At 42.8% G+C, this 20,095-nt stretch overlaps 1 protein-coding gene across 1 annotated transcript in view; it reads right to left on the reverse strand.

Annotated features, from left to right (window-relative positions):
* CLN8 (CLN8 transmembrane ER and ERGIC protein) overlaps nt 1-17,279 on the reverse strand; it is a 58,031-nt gene extending 40,752 nt beyond the window's left edge. The window contains exon 1 of the mRNA XM_006056194.4: nt 17,043-17,279. The gene's annotated coding sequence lies outside the window, so the exon portion shown is untranslated. The remainder of the gene's footprint in view (nt 1-17,042) is intronic.
* Nucleotides 17,280-20,095: the final 2,816 nt, after the last annotated feature.

Genomic DNA, 20,095 nt, shown 5'->3' on the forward strand with positions numbered 1-20,095 from the left:
ACTCCCTGAGCAGGAGACCCTCCAAGACACCTGGAGGTTTGGGGACTATCCACCTTGATTGACTGGGTCTGTCAGATAAGCCCCTGAGCAAGGCTGGCTGGGACCTTTTTCTGACGGCAGTGATTCTGGGAGGGAGGGTTAGCCGTGGGCAGTAGCTATGGAGCAACCGGTGACTGTGGCCAAAGCCCCCTCCCCATTCCCCTCTTCACAGAAAGCTGAGCTCATTGCTCTAATACCAGCTCTAATCTTCCCAGAAGGAAAAAGGGCCTGACTTCCCTTTCTTTACCCAACTCTGGGGATCACAGAGCCTTTCATATAAAAGTAGGTAAAACAGACAGGGAACAAAAAGAAAAATCCTTCTAAACTCCCCCTAAAGACTAAAGCTCATAAGTTAAAGAAACTGACCAAATGACTGTCAGGTTCATGTGGACTGGGAAATACTCAACAATAAGTTGATACTAGTATTGTTTAAGGTTGCTGATCTAATTAATATAGGCATGCCATTAAGAGTCAAGGTTCAATTACATGGGACTAAATTTACTGATAAAACATGATTTATAACTTTATGACCTTAGAAAGAGGTGGCAAGAATACACAGAAGAACTATACAAAAAAGATCTTCATGACCCAGGTAACCACGATGGTGTGTTCACTCACCTAGAGCCAGACATCCTGAAATGCGAAATCAAGTGGGCAGTTTTGGGAGGAAATTTTTCTGAGCCCTGATTCTTATATCTTCTCATGCCTAGAGAAACACTAACATCATTGATGGTGACAGCTTCTTTGACTGTTAAAAAATTTACAGTTAAAGTAAAAATAGAATAGATGCGGAAATAATTAGCTGACAGTGAGGCAGAAATTACTAGACAGTATAAGGCTATGAGACCTCAGTTCCTTTTTAATTTCAATATTTTTTCTCTTCTTAAGCATCTCACTCATTGTTCTAATTTCTAGGCATTCAGAGAACTGCCTCCCTTGTCTGGAGGGTCATAAAACATTCAGACCCAGAGTTAGGGGAAGCACACTGATTGAAACTGCCCACCCTGGCCAGGCTCTCTAGTAACAATTTGCATGAGTTGTTTTACGACAGGAGGTCCTGGTAAGGAACATGGAACTAATAAGCCACCACCAACTGAAAGAGTTTGGGAAAGGTCAAAAGGAGACACCACATATCCGACCACCTCCCAGAATCCTTCTCTCTGACATCCATCTTGGTTGAGCGATGTGTGTGCCACCAGGAAGGACTCTGAGTCAGAATGATTGGCCAAAGACAACCCGGAAACTAATCCATCACCATAAAACCCGAGACTGCGAGCCATGCAGCAGAGCGGGTCTCCTGGGTTCCCTCTCCTTGCTGCTCTCCGCCTGGGTGCCCTCTTCCAATAAAGTCTCTTGCTTTGTCAACACGTGTCTCCTCGGACAATTCTTTTCCACGTGTTAGATAGGAGCCCACTCTCTTGGGGCCCTGGAGGGCCCCCCCACCCTACAACACCAGGACAAGACAATCATAAACTGCTGTCCAGTTTCTCAAGGGGAAAAACTCCAAGAAGACCATTAACTCTTAAACATATATTTGGCCCCTAAATAATGGTCTGGGGTCTTGGGAAAAGGTCAAGTGATGATGTTGCAATGTCTGCAGACACCGAGAAACTGAGGGTCCAAAAAAACCACAAAAATGACAAACTGGACGTTGCGACATTCAAACTGGTCAAAAATGACACACATTAAAGTCGCAAGCCGATCAAAATTATGCAGATCAATTCTAGTAGAGATGAAAAACTGCTGCAATGCCCGCCTTTTGGGGCTCTTCACCCCCTCTCAGAGTCTATGTTGAGAGCTTTGTATCTCTAGCCTTTAAAAATAAAGTTTACCTGTGTGAGAGTTTGCGAGTTTGCAGAATTCATTCTTTGGCTCTGTGAGTAGAATAGGTTTTCACATTTCAGTACCATGGTGTGATTGCAGACAAGTCCTTGTACTGTTAAGAACTTGAGTTTTCTGAGCTGTGTCAGACTTAGGATGCCATCAGCCATTCTAAAAACAAAGTGCTAGGAGCGGGTGATTAAACCTTACTTTTTAAAGGCCTCTTCTTATAACTGTTATATGTTTCTGCTTAGTCACTCAGGCGTGTCTGACTCTTTGTGACCCATGGACTGTGGCCTGTCATCTTCCCTGTCCATGGGATTCTCCAGGCAAGAAAACTGGAGTGGGTTGCCATTTCCTTCTCCAGAGTTATATGTTTAGACAATGAAATTGCTCTGGATCATATAATGACAAGGAAAAAAACCACATGTGTAATGATCAATAGCCACATTAAAAGTTAAGACCTACTTAGATAAACCTAGACAACTGACTACCTGGCTATAAGTCTCTTTGAAGTGTTAAATCTAAGGATTCAGGCTTCATGTTTTTCTACTTTGCCTATTAATGTTCTGGTTGTCTTTCCTCCAACTACTTCTGAGTCCAAATGGCTCCATTCCTTTGGACAGGATGACCCAAGCGCTGACCCTATCTGGACCACAATCAAAACTATCATCAAATGTAGCTTGGTTCTTACTCCTTCCTTGATCCTTAGTTACAACAACTCTTTCACTGACCCATGGCCTCTGTTTTTTTTAAAATACCTGTTAAGTTTTGTCTCCTCCAGATTACAACAGATTTACATCAAGCTACAAATGAACATCACCAGATGCTCAACACGGAAATCAGACTGATTATATTCTTTGCAGCCAAAGATGGAGAAGCTCTATACAGTCAACCAAAACAAGACCGGGAGCTGATGTAGCTCAGATCATGAACTTCTTATTGCAAAATTCAGACTTAAATAGAAGAAAGTAGGGAAAACCACTAGACCATTCAGGTATGACCTAAATCAAATCCCTTATGATTATACAGTGGAAGTGAGAAATAGATTTAAGGGCCTAGATCTGATAGATAGAGTGCCTGATGAACTATGGAATGAGGTCGGTGACATAGTACAGGAGACAGGGATCAAGACCATCCCCATGCAAAAGAAATGCAAAAAACAAAATGGCTGTCTGGGGAGGCCTTACAAATAGCTGTGAAAAGAAGAGAAGCAAAAAGCAAAGGAGAAAAGGAAAGATATAAGCATCTGAATGCAGAGTTCCAAAGAATAGCAAGAAGAGATAAGAAAGCCTTCTTCAGCGATCAATGCAAAGAAATAGAGGAAAACAACAGTATGGGAAAGACTAGAGATCTCTTCAAGAAAATCAGAGATACCAAGGGGACATTTCATGCAAAGATGGGCATGATAAAGGACAGAAATGGTACGGACCTAACAGAAGCAGAAGATATTAAGAAGAGGTGGCAAGAATACACAGAAGAACTGTACAAAAAAGATCTTCATGACTCAGATAATCATGACGGTGTGATCACTCATCTAGAGCCAGATATCCTGGAATGTGAAGTCAAGTGGGCCTTAGAAAGCATCACTATGAAAAAAGCTAGTGGAAGTGATGGAATTCCAGTTGAGCTATTCCAAATACTGAAAGATGATGCTGTGAAAGTGCTGCACTCAATATGCCAGCAAATTTGGAAAACTCAGCAGTGGCCACGGGACTGGAAAAGGTCAGTTTTTATTCCAATCCCAAATCCCAAATGCCAAAGAATGCTCAAACTACCGCACAATTGCACTCATCTCACATGCTAGTAAAGAAATGCTCAAAATTCTCCAAGCCAGCCTTTAGCAATACGTGAACCGTGAACTTTCTGATGTTCAAGATGGTTTTAGAAAAGGCAGAGGAACCCCAGATCAAATTGCCAACATACACTGGAATCATGGGAAAAGCAAGAGAGTTCCAGAAAAACATCTATTTCTGCTTTATTGACTATGCCAAAGCCTTTGACTGTGTGGATCACAATAAACTGTGGAAAATTCTGAAAGAGATGGGAATACCAGACCACCTGATCTGCCTCTTGAGAAATCTGTATGCAGGTCAGGAAGCAACAGTTAAAACTGGACATGGAACAACAGACTGGTTCCAAATAGGAAAAGGAGTATGTCAAGGCTGTATATTGTCACCCTGCTTATTTAACTCAGCAGAGTAGATCATGAGAAACGCTGGGCTGGAAGAAACACAAGCTGGAATCAAGATTGCCAGGAAAAATATCAATAACCTCAGATATGCAGATGACACCACCCTTATGGTAGAAAGTGAAGAGGAACTCAAAAGCCTCTTGATGAAAGTGAAAGTGGAGAGTGAAAAAGTTGGCTTAAAGCTCAACATTCAGAAAACGAAGATCATGGCATCTGGTCCCATCACTTCATGGGAAATAGATGGAGAAACAGTGGAAACAGTGTTAGACTTTATTTTTCTGGGCTCCAAAATCACTGCAGATGGTGACTGCAGCCATGAAATTAAAAGACGCTTACTCCTTGGAAGGAAAGTTATGACCAACCTAGATAGCATATTGAAAAGCAGAGACATTACTTTGCCAACAAAGTCCGTCTAGTCAAGGCTATGGTTTTTCCAGTCGTCATGTATGGATGTGAGAGTTGGACTGTGAAGAAGGCTGAGCACTGAAGAACTGATGCTTTTGAACTGTGGTGTTGGAGAAGACTCTTGAGAGTCCCTTGGACTGCAAGGAGATTCAACCAGTCCATTCTGAAGGAGATCAGCCCTGGGATTTCTTTGGAGGGAATGATGCTGAAGCTGAAACTCCAGTACTTTGGCAACGTCTTGCAAAGAGTTGACTCATTGGAAAAGACTCTGATGCTGGGAGGGATTGGGGGCAAGAGGAGAAGGGGATGACAGAGGATGAGATGGCTGGATGGCATCACTGACTGAATGGACATGAGTCTGAATGGACGTGAGTCTGAGTGAACTCTGGGAATTGGTGATGGACAGGGAGGCCTGCCCTGCTGCGATTCATGGGGTCTCGAAGTCTCGAGTCGGACACGACTGAGCGACTGAACTGAACTGAATGATGATGCAGAGAGAAAAACCACTCTTCCCAACAGATGTTATAGGAATAACCACAAAAGTCACCCTGGGGCCACTTAAAACAGAATGAGAGCTTTGTGACTCCAACTAGTTAGCAACTGAACTGAACTGAAATGGGTTAAGGAACGGAACTCAGACTTGCAAGTACCTAGTTAACTGGAGAAATTGAATCGTACCTTAACTATTGAGGGGCTCTTTAAATGTTCAAAATTAAAAAGCCAGCTTGGTAAAACCTTAAACTAGGGCTTCTAGGGGGAAGTTCGGGTTTCTCTGTGTCTTTGAGTTGTAAATGTTCTATCTGACCTTCCTAGTTTGTTCTTGTGTGTGTGTGTGTGTGTGTGTGTGTGTGTGTGTAAGGCCTATAACAGATCTTTTTGCCTTCTCAATCATTTGCATCTCTGAGGAGCTATAATTTATTAGTGGCCAAATGATGGATTCTTTGAAAATTAGAGAAACTAATAAATTATTAAATTTAGGGCATTGTCATTGTAAACAACTGTTTTGATGTTAAAACAAATGTATGATATAGTTATAGTTAAAACAAAAGTCAAATTAACCTAAGAACTTTTTATTGAATGAGAAAAATTGGTTGAGGAAGCTTCATTGTGGCCTTCCCCTCAATGGGCCTTATAGATGCTGCTGCTTCTGCTAAGTCACTTCAGTCGTGTCTGACTCTGTGCGACCCCATAGACGGCAGCCCACCAGGCTCCCCCATCCCTGGGATTCTCCAGGCAAGAAAACTGGAGTGGGTTGCCGTTTCCTTCTCCAATGCATGAAAGTGAGAAGTGAAAGTGAAGTCACTCAGTCATATCTGACTCTTAGTGACCCCATGGACTGCAGCCTACCAGGCTCCTCTGTCGATGGGATTTTCCAGGCAAGAGTACTGGAGTAGAGTGCCATTGCCTTCTCTTTACGGATGCTAATAAGAGCAATTAGGAATATCAAGAAAAAACTTGGGGGAAAAAAGTCTAGCTATTATACCAATGAGGTAAAACAAAAAAAAATTTTTAAGGAGTTACCTAAAATGAATAAATAATTCTTTGTGTGGCTATTTAGAATGGGTAAATAGATAAGACATAGTACTTGTACACTATTGGAAGAGGTCAGTTTTCATTCCAATCCCAAAGAAAGTGTTAGTCACTCAGCTGTGCCCAACTCTTTGCAACCCAATGGACTGTAGCCAGCCAGGCTCCTCTGTCTATGGAATTCTCCAGGCAAGAATACTGGAGTGGGTTGCCATTTCCTTCTCCAGGGGATCTTCGAGACCCCCGGACTGAACCCAGGTCTCCTGTATTGCAGGCAGATTCTCTACCATTTGAGCCACCAGGGAAGCCCAATCTCAAAGAAAAGCAATGCCAAAGAAAGTTCAAACTACTGCACAATTGCACTCATTTCACATACAACAGAAAGGTAATGCTCAAAATCCTGGGAGCTAGGCTTTAACAGTACATGAACTGAGAACTTCCAGATGTTCAGCTGGATCTAGAAAAGGCAGAGGAACCAGAGATCAAACTGCCAACATCTGCTGGATCTTAGATAAAGCAAGGGAAGTCCAGAAAGACATCTACTTCTGCTTCATTGACTACACTAAAGCCTTTGACTGTATGGATCACAACAAAGTGTGGAAAATTCTTAAAGAGATGGGAATACCAGACCACCTGACCTGCCTCCTGAGAAACCTGTATGCAGGTCAAGAAGCCACAGTTAGAACTGGACATGGAACAGACTGTTTCCAAATAGGAAAAGGGGTACGTCAAGGCTGTATATTGTCACCCTGCATATTCAACTTATATGCAGAGTACGTCATGCGAAATGCCAGGCTAGATGAAGCTCAAGCTGGAATCAAGATTGCCAGGAGAAATATCAATAACCTCAGATATGCAGATGATACCACCTAATGGCAGTAATCGAAGAGAAATTAAAGAGCCTCTTGAAGAAGGTGAAAGAGGAGAGTGAAAAAACTGGCTTAAATCTCAAAATTCAGAAAACTAAGATCATGGCATCTGGTCCCATCACTTCATGGCAAATAGATGGGGAAACATCGGAAACAGGGTCAGTTTATTTTCTTGGGCTCCAAAATCACTGCGGATTGCGATTGCAGTCATGAAATTAAAAGATGCTTGCTCCTTGGAAAAAAGCTATGACATTAGAAAGCAGAGACATCACTGCCAACAAAGGTCTGTCTTGTCAAAGCTATGGTTTTTCCACTAGTCATGTACGGATGTGAGAGTTGGACCATAAAGAAAGCTGAGCACCGAAGAATTGATGCTTTTGAACCTCGTTGTGGGAGAAGCCTCTCAAGAGTCCCCTGGACTGCAAGGAGATCAAACCAGTCAATCCTAAGGAAATCAACCCTGAATACTCATTGGAAGGACTGATGCAGAAGCTGAAGCTCCAGTACTTTGGCCACCTGGTCCCAGGAGCTGACTTGGTAGATAGTGGCTCTAGGTTGGACATTTGCAATCAGCCAACCTCCTTTTTGCACTTCCTGAGGCAAGAGATAGGTGGGGTCCAGTTGAGGAATTTACAGCTTCCTGTTTGTTCTCCAAAAAGGAAGAAACAGTAGAATCAGGGTAAATAGCCAGTCTTGCAAACATCTCAAGGAAATAATTATGGCAAGGACAAAGAGAGGCAAAACCCTGTCTGAGTTAAAAATTAAGGGAACACCGTTTCCCCCTTTTTAGGATAAGGGAGACACTATACAAGCACAAAAAGGTTTGCTGGAGTCAAAAATCAGAGGATAATGCCAGGCCATAGTGAGTCTTGCTCCTTCCAGAAGCCTTGCTTAGAGATCCACCCTGGGGGAGATCCTGACACAAACTGCCAGGGTCAGGGGGAGAAGGGAGGCATGGGGGGGGGGTGTGGTGGAGAGGCGCAGACAAAGCAAGATTATTGGCCTGAGGGAAGACAAAGACCTGGAAACCGTGCCCTTATAAAGGATTTAAACTTCCCAAAGGTGAGACTCTGAGCTTACCAGTGTTCATTTCTGAATCTGGTTTTGTTTTCAATAAACTTTTTACTTTACTCTTTACCTTCCGCCTCTCGACTAGGCAGGCAAGACTAGCGACCTTAACCCTAAATGCTGGCTCCAGGGGTCCAGCGGTTAGGACCCGGGTCTGGGAAACTAAGGCCTTGCTTCCAGCTTCTGCTCCCTGCTGCTTGCTGCATCCCAAATCAGACTCACTGGAAAAGACGCTGATGCTGAGAAAGACTGAGGGCAGGAGGAGAAGGGTGAGTGGCAGAGGATGAGAGGGTGGGATGGCATCATCCACTCAATGGACACGAGTTTGAGCAAACTCTGGAGATGGTGAAGGACAGGGCGGCCTGATGCACTGCCGTCCCTGAGGTCACAGAGAGTCCCTTTGACTGAACAGCAACAAAGCGAATGAGCCTGAGGAACCCCCTACTGGTATCAGACATTAAAAGCTAAACAAGCCTGTTCTATTTACCACAGTTTTAAGTTATCTGTTTAAGGGGCCAGAAAAATTTACATTGAGCTATCTGACCAATTATTTTGGGACAGTTAGGCCAAAGGGCCTGACTTCCTGGCCTTTACCTGACTGGGGATCAGATCAGATCAGTCGCTCAGTCTTGTCCGACTCTTTGCGAGCCCATGAATCGCAGCACGCCAGGCCTCCCTGTCCATCACCAATTCCCAGAGTTCACTCAGACTCACGTCCATCGAGTCACTGATGCCATCCAGCTGTCTCATCCTCTGTCATCCCCTTCTCCTCCTGCCCCCAATCCCTCCCAGCATCAGAGTCTTTTCCAATGAGTCAACTCTTCGCATGAGGTGGCCAAAGGACTGGAGTTTCAGCTTTAGCATCTTTTCTTCCGAAGAAATCCCAGGGCTGATCTCCTTTAGAATGGACTGGTTGGGTCTCCTTGCAGTCCAAGGGACTCTCAAGAGTCTTCTCCAACACCACGGTTCAAAAGCATCAATTCTTCGGTGCTCAGCCTTATTCACTGTCCAACTCTCACATCCATACATGACCACAGAAAAAACCATAGCCTTGACTAGACTAACCTTTGTTGGCAAAGCAATGTCTCTGCTTTTCAATATGCTATCTAGGTTGGTCATAACTTTCCTTCCAAGGAGTAAGCGTCTTTTAATTTCATGGCTGCAGTCACCATCTGCAGTGATTTTGGAGCCCAGAAAAATAAAGTCTAACACTGTTTCCACTGTTTCTCCATCTATTTCCCATGAAGTGATGGGACCAGATGCCATGATCTTCGTTTTCTGAATGTTGAGCTTTAAGCCAACTTTTTCACTCTCCACTTTCACTTTCATCAAGAGGCTTTTGAGTTCCTCTTCACTTTCTACCATAAGGGTGGTGTCATCTGCATATCTGAGGTTATTGATATTTCTCCCGGCAATCTTGACTCCAGCTTGTGCTTCCTCCAGCCCAGTGTTTCTCATGATGTACTCTGCATATAAGTTAAATAAACAGGGTGACAATATACAGCCTTGACGAACTCCTTTTCCTATTTGGAACCAGTCTGTTGTTCCATGTCCAGTTTTAACTGTTGCTTCCTGACCTGCATACAGATTTCTCAAGAGGCAGATCAGGTGGTCTGGTATTCCCATCTCTTTCAGAATTTTCCACAGTTTATTGTGATCCACACAGTCAAAGGCTTTGGCATAGTCAATAAAGCAGAAATAGATGTTTTTCTGGAACTCTCTTGCTTTTCCCATGATCCAGTGTATGTTGGCAATTTGATCTGGGGTTCCTCTGCCTTTTCTAAAACCATCTTGAACATCAGAAAGTTCACGGTTCACGTATTGCTAAAGGCTGGCTTGGAGAATTTTGAGCATTTCTTTACTAGCATGTGAGATGAGTGCAATTGTGCGGTAGTTTGAGTACTCTTTGGCATTGCCTTTCTTTGGGATCGGAATGAAAACTGACCTTTTCCAGTCCTGTGGCCACTGCTGAGTTTTCCAAATTTGCTGGCATATTGAGTGCAGCACTTTCACAGCATCATCTTTCAGTATTTGGAATAGCTCAACTGGAATTCCATCACCTCCACTAGCTTTGTTCGTAGTGATGCTTTCTAAGGCCCACTTGACTTCACATTCCAGGATGTCTGGCTCTAGATGAGTGATCACACCGTCATGATTATCTGGGTCGTGAAGATCTTTTTTGTACAGTTCTTCTGTGTATTCTTGCCACCTCTTCTTAATATCTTCTGCTTCTGTTAGGTCCATACCATTTCTGTCCTTTATTGAGCCCATCTTTGCATGAAATGTTCCTTTGGTATCTCTGATTTTCTTGAAGAGATCTCTAGTCTTTCCCATTCTGTTGTTTTCCTCTATTTCTTTGCATTGATCGCTGAAGAAGGCTTTCTTATCTCTTCTTGCTATTCTTTGGAACTCTGCATTCAGATGCTTATATCTTTCCTTTTCTCCTTTGCTTTTTGCTTCTCTTCTTTTCACAGCTATTTGTAAGGCCTCCCCAGACAGCCATTTTGTTTTTTGCATTTCTTTTGCATGGGGATGGTCTTGATCCCTGTCTCCTGTACTATGTCACCGACCTCATTCCATAGTTCATCATGCACTCTATCTATCAGATCTAGGCCCTTAAATCTATTTCTCACTTCCACTGTATAATCATAAGGGATTTGATTTAGGTCATACCTGAATGGTCTAGTGGTTTTCCCTACTTTCTTCAATTTAAGAAGAGCCTTATACACAGAAGTGGGTAAAATAGACAAGCAGCAACAACAAAAGCTTCTAAACTCTCTCCGAAGATCAATGCTTGTTGACTGGATCCTTATGAAAACTAAAGTCAAAGGCATAGAAGTTGGTGGAATTTAGATAAATGTATATAAATTGGTATATTTAAATGGGCTTTATATAAGGTGGTTACAGCTCTTATTTAATTATATTGTGGGAAAGACAAGGCATATAGTTTGCCACTAAGGAAATGTTAACTAAATGTGCTGAGGATACCAATAGTTACCTGACTTATATAAAATAAGTAAACTGGGAATTAACAGGCAAGGGTTAATAAAAAAAAAAAAGTGTTTTTGCTTTGGTTTAATTTATAAACTCAGAAAAGTCTTTGCTAAATGCCTTATCCAAACCTTTGAAGACATGATAAATTAAAACTCAAAAGTCATAAAACAGAACTTTGTAAATTAAATTTCAGTTTTATTAAAAATCTTGCCACTGATTTCTTCCTGTAACTTCACCTGTAACTTCAGGTGACAGAACTGTTCTTTGTAAAACTAAATAACTGTCTTTGTCTTGCAAGTATGTAAACCAGAATATGAATACAGGCCTCTAGGAGCTGAGACTAAGCCCAGTTAAGCAGACAAGTCCTGGGAAACCAAGAAAAAAAATGGCAGTTTTAAATCAAAACTGCTGAGAACGTTCCCTCAGCCAAACCTTATAGATAGTAAGCCTTGATCATCTGAACAAGCAACTTTAAGGTCTTCCAACTGTTAACTAGTAAGTTTATATTAATATTGTAATACCCGGTTCATAGCTAAAGCCATGAGATCTCATTTGCTTTTGTTTGTGTACACATTATACATATATGATATCTCTACTTCTAAAAGATATTATTAGAATTGGATTTATAAAGAGCTCTATTTAATTTTAATAAAAAATGCTTACATTTGAAGAAAACTGGCCAAGATGACTTTCAGGTTCACGTGGACTGGGAAATATTCAATATTAAGTTGAAACCTGATATTAATTTTTATGTTTGTGGATCTAAATTAATATAGATGTTATTAAGAGTCATCAAATTTAAGTATAATACTTTATTGTTCCTAGGTTTAATAAATAAGACCTTACTAATCTCTTGCAAGAAAATAACTGGACATGAAGAAACTTCCAGGTAAATGTAAATAAAATTAAAACTTTGGGATAAAAACTTTAAAGTAAGCATATTTTAGAAATGTCTAAGTAAAATGATCTTTCCAGATGTTCGGTAACCTAAGATTCTAAAGCTGTGCCAATTTCAGCTAAGTGATGAAAGTTTATTTATTTAAAAGATGTATCAGTTACTAAAAAATAAAAAAAAATTAAAAGTATTTGAGAATATTAATGAAAATGTTTGGTATCACTTGAGATGTTCTCTATAAGAAAGCAAATGTTTTTAGAAATTTTCACTGGTATTTATGCTCACCAATCTATAGAATGCTAATATAAAGGTCAGTTGTTGGTTGATTAAGGAAAATAAGATGTGTGTTTTCAGTAAAGAAGGTATAAAGAATGGAACTGCATTTTATGAAGGGAAAAGGAAGTAGGTCTGACTGACAGGTGGCTATTTCAGGATGGGAGAACAAAGTAATGGGTAAAAAAGTGATAAGAAGGTGTGTGGAAAGTGGACCCTGAGAAAAGAGTTTTGTGCATGGTTAGGACAAAGTTTAAAATAAATTTAATTAGGTTTACCTTTAAATGAATTTAAAAGTAAGCTGGTGCCAAAACTTTTTAGAGAGAATTTGACTTTTCTCTGTTAAGGGACACAGATTATTCAGATGTTGAACTGCCTTTAATAGATTTAAGTTTATTTACCTCTTAAATGATGCATTATGCATTTGCCTCTAAAATTCTTTATTGTTACTTTGGCTAAGTGAACAGCTATTGTTTCACAATGACCTAGACTGAGTGTTCTAAAGCTCTTTGGTATTTGTTGACAAAACTTCCTAAATCATTGTAATGAAGCCCTTTTGACTTCCAGCTAACTTTGGGAAGCTTCAGAGGGTTCCTGAAACATCCCAAAGAGTGATATAACACTAATTCAGTTCATTTTGTATGCAGAATACATGGGAAGTATTGTCAAGTAATAAATCTTGGGTTCCACTGTATGGTAATTGTTACTAATATAGATACCCTAGAAACTGTATGGAATCCCTACAGTTCCGGTGTCTGGGTAAGATGCCATCAGTCATAACTCGAGTTACTATCTTAAACAGTTGTCATAGCACTAACCAAATTCTTTGCAAAAATGCTTCCTCTGCAAGAAAATTTATAGAAAGGACTTTTTGATAAATAAACATTTCTGAACTGGGTAAGAAATTAAAGGACCCTAATGGAAAACCTGACTTCACAAAGGTTAACAAAAGGACTGAATGAACTGAGTTTCTGTGCCCTTAAATGATGCTTATTTATTTTCTCTGTGACCTTGGTTAAATGGAGAGGTATTGTTTCAGTGACCTCTGATCCTGTGTTTTAAAATCCTTTTGATATTTCTAACAAACTTCCCAAATATCAAAATAGAACTAGGCTTTTTAGCCTCCAGTTGACTGCGATGGATGCTTCAAGGAAGTACCTCTGAGGAAACTCAGAGATTAATGTTAAGCTAAGTTTATTTGATATTTTTAATTCAAAAACATTGTCAAGTGATTAAAAGTAAACTTTAGGTTGTGATAAATACCATTAGTACAGATATTTCATAATTTATATGGAATCCCTAACATCTGACAAGTCCTGATAGAAGGTTATCAGGCATAATTCTAGAGATTATACTAAAATGTTATATAGTCCAAGTTTCTCAGCTACATTGTACTCAAATCTTCAACCATGCAGAAGGGCCAAGGCACAATCAGTACGGAAGCTGCTTTTAGAAAGAGTGATTCCCATCTGGGGAATCCCCTCTGAACTACACAGTGACAGAAGGACCCGTTTTTCTGGACAAACTTAAGGAAATGTGTAAAATTTGGTCAATTATGCAACATTTCCATTGTTCCATTCCATTCCATCACCCCTAGTCTTCTGGGTGAGTGGAAAGGGCAAATGGAACAATGAAAACTCAGTTGGCTAAAATGATGGATGCTTATTCCTTACTTGGCCTAAGGCTATTTCGTTGGTTCTCTTCAACCTCAGAGCCATTCCTTTTGGCAAACATCATTTGTTTCCCTTTGAGATTATTACAGGGAGACCAATGAGACTGGATGAACATGATCCTATATTACTTAAGGGAGATACATTATTGAAGGGGCTTAGCCAAAGTATTGACAAATCATTCTAAATTTGTTTCTGAAACTTACTGTAGTAATCTATCCTCAAATGAAGATCAGATGTCCCATGACCTACAACCAGGAGATTATGTATACTAAAAGAGATATCATTCAAAGGACTCCCTCCAGCCTAGATTGAAGGGCCCTTATCAGGTTATTTTAATTATCTCATGTGCAGCAACACTAAAGAGAATTGACTCTTGGATTGATATCTCCCACCTAAAAAGGGCTCCTGCACCAGACTGGTCCATAGAGAGAACTGCTAACCTCAAACCCACCTTAAAACAACACTCTGGTAATAAGGACACGCCATCACCAGGATGAGAGGAAGATGACATCAGAAGTAGACAGCTGACCCAAGTGACCCTGCACATGACCCACATGATTGTTCATAAGTTTTCTCCTTAGTTTTTTGGACTCTTGCACATGAATCAAATGTTTTTCTATCATGGGCATGATCTTATGCAAATTTTAGAAATCAATCAAATTGTTGGGTCAATTACCTGCATCCAGTACTTCTGGTTTACCTTGATGGGTTTCTCTCCTCCAAGGCTCTGACTGGATGGCTCTTATAAAGTTTATTTTGGAAGAAAGAAATTATAGTTCTGTCTGGGCTGGTACTGACATCACTAGATGGGACCCACTCACTTGCCAATCAAACATACTTATTCTAACCTTGGCCATAAATATGAATTTTCCCTTAAGGTTACTCTAGCTCAGTCAGAACAAAGGCTAAATTCTAGTTAAAAAAAAAGTAAACTCTAGAATATTAGGAGGGACACTTCCTCAGTTTTGGAATGTATTTATCTGGCTAACACCAGGCTATGGTTGTCTAAGCCTAAAGGCCCCCCATGCTGGGAATAATTAAACCATACCAAAGATAATCAACCTAATAACACTAGAAAATTAGGCTAGGTGCTTTATGAAAACAACCAATTTACCATTTCTCTTAAAGACGGTGACTGGTATGGAACAGATTGGGTCAGATGTCCAGAAATATACTGGCTGGCACCTAACGGGACTCAATGGCTTTGTGGGTCCAATCTATGACCCTGGCTTCCACCAACCAGGCTGGCTAGGAAGGTGTCCTTTAGGATTCCCTTGGGCTCAAGGCCACTTATGTACAAACTCAGATGTGACTCTAGTATATTTACCATCAATATGAGCCCGATTGACCAAGAGATCTGTATTTCACCGGCATGATCAGTTAGCAGCTATTTTTGTGCCTTCAGTAGGATTGGAAAATGTCATTTCTTACATTGAAGACTTAACAAAATTCACTCAAAAGACATTAAATGATAGCAACTAGGCTACTAGCCTACTAAATTCTGAGGTCTTTATGATGAGAAAAGCTGTATTACAAAATCGTATGGCCCTTGATATTCTTACAGCATCTCAGGGAGGCAACTGTGCTGTAATTCAAATTGAATGTTGTGTTTACATACCAGATGAATCCTCTGATGTAACACATTTAATGACTCACATGAAAAATCAGATTGCTGCCTGATGATTCACTTCCTAGCCTTGGTGATCTTTTAGGAAGATGGTTTGGTTATGGAAGCTCATGGCTTAAAATCCTACTTGTAATTTTAACAACATTATTAGCTGTTGTAATCTGTTTATTTTATATGGCTAAACATCTTGAAAAACCAGATCGTATTTATAATGTGGAATAATTGCAATAGTGTGATTCAAGGTATGAGAAGAGGCAACAAGGGAAATATCTCTTGGATCCTATTAGGTTAGAAGAAAGAGGATCCAGAGAATCTTTAATTCTCTACATGGGCCTAATCTGGAAATTAACACCTAGAGTGACATATCAGTGCAGAACTTTCACCTGATCTGGGAGGAGCCTCCCAGCGCCCTGGGATAAAAACAAACAGTGGTCAGGAAATGTCTCCCAATGTGGTCGAATTTCCGACCATGGGGAGGGAAGGTGAAATGAAATATTTTCTGCTCTATGCTCTACCAGTAAACATGCCTCTTCCAAATGCAAATTTCTGAGCCCAGATGAAAGAAAGCCAGCTCCTTGGAAGCCATCAGCTACTTTCTGCCCAGTAAGCACCGAGGAGCTGGGGGGAAGTGAGAGACAGCCATTCCCCCATCCGCCTTCTGTTATGGTAAGCAGGGGAATAGCATGTGAACAATAAAGAAAGCAGGAGCGGCCCCAGATAGCTCCATACATATGAAAGAAACGCCACCCTTAAGCAGGAATTTTCTTTGTCTTGAGGCTACAGAAATAGGCTACCGATCCAGGAATCCGAGGCCTCCCCCTGGCCCTTCAGGGGGTCAGCCCTCTGTGCCTGCAGCGCCCACACTATCTCTGCGCTCTGTTCAGAGGAAACTTACTCCCATCTGCAGGGCGCTGCGTCTGGACATCCGTTCCCACCCGCCCTTGGACCAACTCGAGAACCAGCGCTTCATCCAGGGTATTGGGCACCTTCTGTGCCAGGCTCAGGGCCGTGAAGGTTTGGTTTTCCCGGAGATGTTTTCTCCTGAGGCTTTAGAGAGAGCCTTTGCACTCACAGGTCACCCTGCTCCTCTCTCCCTGGGCGGGCTGTCAGAACGGGCATCTGATTGCTCACCATCCCGCCTCCCTGCGGCCTGGGCTCCTCACAAAGCCCCGCACACCCCATCCCATCCCTGCACCTTCTCCCATGGCGCGCCCCTCCCACGTGCCATCCATCACCAGCCTCATCCCCAGAACTTTCCATCTTCCCAAACGGACCCTCTCCCCCGTTGAAACACTCACTTCCCCCCAACCCCAGCCCCTGGCAAACACGGAACCTTAAAGTAGTTTTGCTTTGTGATCAAAATGCTGGGTGCACCAGCTCCGCACCCCTGAGGGAAGCGCCAGCAAGACCTTTGTGCGGGGCGGGGCGGGGCGGGGAGGGGACCGGGAGCAAGAGGAGCAAGAGGAGGGAGGGTAGCAAGGAAAGGCCAGTGTTTGGAAAGCGCCCCCCACCGCCCCCGCCCAGGGGCGTGCAGGCCTGCTGGGGGCCGGTGGGCTCACCCCCAGCAGGGGACACCCCCAGCTCCCCCTGAAGAGCCGGCCCTGGGGTGGGGGGGACAGGAAGCACGTTAGCGGGCCCCTCCTGCGCCCCCCAGTACCTTCTGTTCCCGCCTTCTCTGTTTGCACCGACCCCAGCAGCAGCAGCTCTGAGCCCGGAGTCCTGCAGGTTGCCCGCGGCTTCTCCCCATTCACCGGCTCAGCGGCCCAGGCGCTTCCTGAGGCTTCACATCTTCGATTGGGTTCTGCGGAGTCGTTTTTGCCTCTCCTCGAGGGACCCCAGTTCTGGGAGTGTTCAATCTACTCTCCTCTCTGCCCCACATCCTTTCTCGCGTGTTTCCCTTTCTATAAATGCCTCTCCTCTGTGATATATGATCTGCTTAGAGTTCTCAGTTTGGGTCATTACATGTTTTCTTTCTAGAATTTCTAGTTACATATATATGATTTTCACTTCTCTAGTGAGACTCCATCTGCTCTCAACACAGAATCACGTGTATTTTTAGGGAACATATCTCCTAACTCTGACTTCTGGAATTCCCATGGAACTGTTTCTAGTGTCTGTTCTTATCTCCTGGGTTTTGGTACTTTTCCCTGTTATTATCTCTGCCAACAGGTTTTTAACCGGCTGCTGATTATTGCACCTAAAGATACTGCAGAGACGATTTGAGGATCTGGGTGTATTTTCTTTAACTCTTGGCCGGCGTGTGGGTTGGGCAAATCCTTTGAATCCAGTCAGGGGCTGGGTTTCGGGGGTTTTTTATTTTGGTAAGCCGTCTCTAAATCTGACAGTGAATAGTGCATATGTTTTGTGTTTAGAATGGTGAATTGGACATTACTTTGTACACTTGCTTCAAACTGACTAGAGAAATGTGAGATGAATGTTTGGAGATGAACATTCTTAAACTGTGGTAGCAAGTCAGTCGTCAGTAACAATTCAGTCCTGGTTGCACTGTCAGAGCCCTGGGGGAGAGGGTGTGTGGGGTGTGTGTGTGTGTGTGTGTGTGTGTACACACGCATGTGCAGGCTCTCAGATGGTGGAGGAGGCGGTTTTGGGGGGCAAAGCTTCAGGACCAGTTGTGGGGGTGTGCTGAGCACCTGCGGGGGCCTCACTCAGCTCTGTCACCTCCTTACTTGAAGGCCCAGCACAATCCCTCACGAGTTTTGATTTTTCTGCTTCTACAGGAACAAAGCAATCACATTAGGAGAAAAGGTCCCTGTTAACCTCCTGCCCCGAGACCAGCGTGGGCTGTGGTGCGGCAGGACTGGAGTTCTCATCACTTTTCCCATTTTGTGCCTAAATCACCCCCTCTTCCTCCCTGATGTGTAGAATGACTAAGACATTTGAAACATAAATGTGAACTTGAAATAATAAAATAGCTTGAGTTAAAACAATAATTAAATCTTAAATATGTAACCCAAAGCTACGGATGTCCTTGCTAATCCAACATGGGGTTCGCTTCTTCTGTTAGATCAGACAACTGCTGGTTACAGAATATAAATCTCATTTCCTGCTTCTAGGGTGATGGTAACCTTGTGACAGCTTGTCTCAGACTGTTTACATGTTGAAGTATAACACTGTTTTACCAATCCCTGTTTATTCAACATCCTTGAACAAAGATCAATATAAAAATGACCCTGGCTTTCCCTGTTTAACTTAATCAGTTTAACCTCAGTGTTTACAGCTGAGCCCTGGGTGGGGGCTACTGCCCTCTGGTGGACTAGCCTCGCATTGCACTGCTCTTCACCCTTTTTGTTCAGTCGTTCATTGCTCAGTTGAGTCCGACTCTTTGCGACCCCAAGGACTGCAGCATGCCAGGCCTCCTTGTCCTTCACCAATTCCCAGAGTCTGCTCAAACTCATGTTTATTGAGTCAGTGATGCCATCCAACCATCTCATCCTCTGTCGTCCCCCTCTCCTGCCTTCAATCTTTCCCAGCATCAGGGTCTTTTCTAATGAGTCAGTTCTTTGCTTCATTATGATCTGGTGAATCCAGTTCCATCTGCCTGCAGCCAAAAATACCCCTGTAGCCCTCTCTACTGTGACGAGTTGTTGCTCAAGTTGTTGGCCCTGGGCAGCTCCTTATTATGTATAAATATGCAAAGCAGATTTGCTGGGCCTCGGCTACTTAATTCAGATGAAGGCGCCTGTCCTGTTTCTTCGTGGTTATCATGGAGGGTGCAGCCTTGGTGTGTGCCGGCAATGGCTAAGCTCCAACACCAGGCCCCTGTCTCAGCCCTGGAGGCCTCATTGTCCCGTTTCAAGTGAAGACGACCTGACACTATTTGCTGGGGAAACTGCTGTGGGGTGAGGGCTGCGGGAGGTTCTACAACTTTCTGTGGTTTAATATCTTACAAAACTGCTTTCTTCTTTGAGTACAGTTAAAACAAACTCTTACTGAAGTGAAGTGAAAGTCGCTCAAGTCATATCCAACTCTTTGTGACCCATGGACTACAGTCCATGGAATTCTCCAGGCCAGAATACTGGAGTGGGTAGCCTTTCCCTTCTCCAGGGGATCTTCCCAACCTAGGGATCGAACCCAGGTCTCCCGCATTGCAGGTGGATTCTTTACCAGCTGAGCCACCAGGGAAGCCCAAGAATACTGGAGTGGGTAGTCAACCTTTTCCAGTGGATCTTCCTGACCCAGGAATCGAGTTGGGGTCTCCTGCATTGCAGGCAGATTCCTTACCAACTGAGCTATCCCTTACCAACTAAGCTATCAGGGAAGCTCTTACTAGAGCTAAATATTTGAATTTTCCCCTAAGATTTTACAGAATTACAATATCCAATATTCTTAGTGAGTGAAGGATCATCTAGAAAGGCTGGAGGTGGAGAATTTGGGGAAGGGGACCACAGAAGGTCAGAGATCCCTGACAATAAGATTCTAATGCTGGTGAAGGAAAGTCACCTGTGAGCACAGGGGCTCCAGCCCGAGCACTCTCTCAGCGTGGTGCGGCGGGGGGCCTTGCCGACTTGGCCAGTGGACCAGGCGGGGTCCAGACTCCCCTGTGGCACAGATCACGTGGCCCAGCAGACATGACCTTGTCCATGACCACAGGAAGGAACTCACGGGGAAAAGTGTGGTTTGACACAGAAAAAAGGAAATGGAATAAACAGAGCAAAAAAAAAAAAAAAAAAACACACACAACACCTGTTG

Source organism: Bubalus bubalis, chromosome 1 (assembly GCF_019923935.1).
Source record: "Bubalus bubalis isolate 160015118507 breed Murrah chromosome 1, NDDB_SH_1, whole genome shotgun sequence".
Classification (NCBI taxonomy): domain Eukaryota; kingdom Metazoa; phylum Chordata; class Mammalia; order Artiodactyla; family Bovidae; genus Bubalus; species Bubalus bubalis.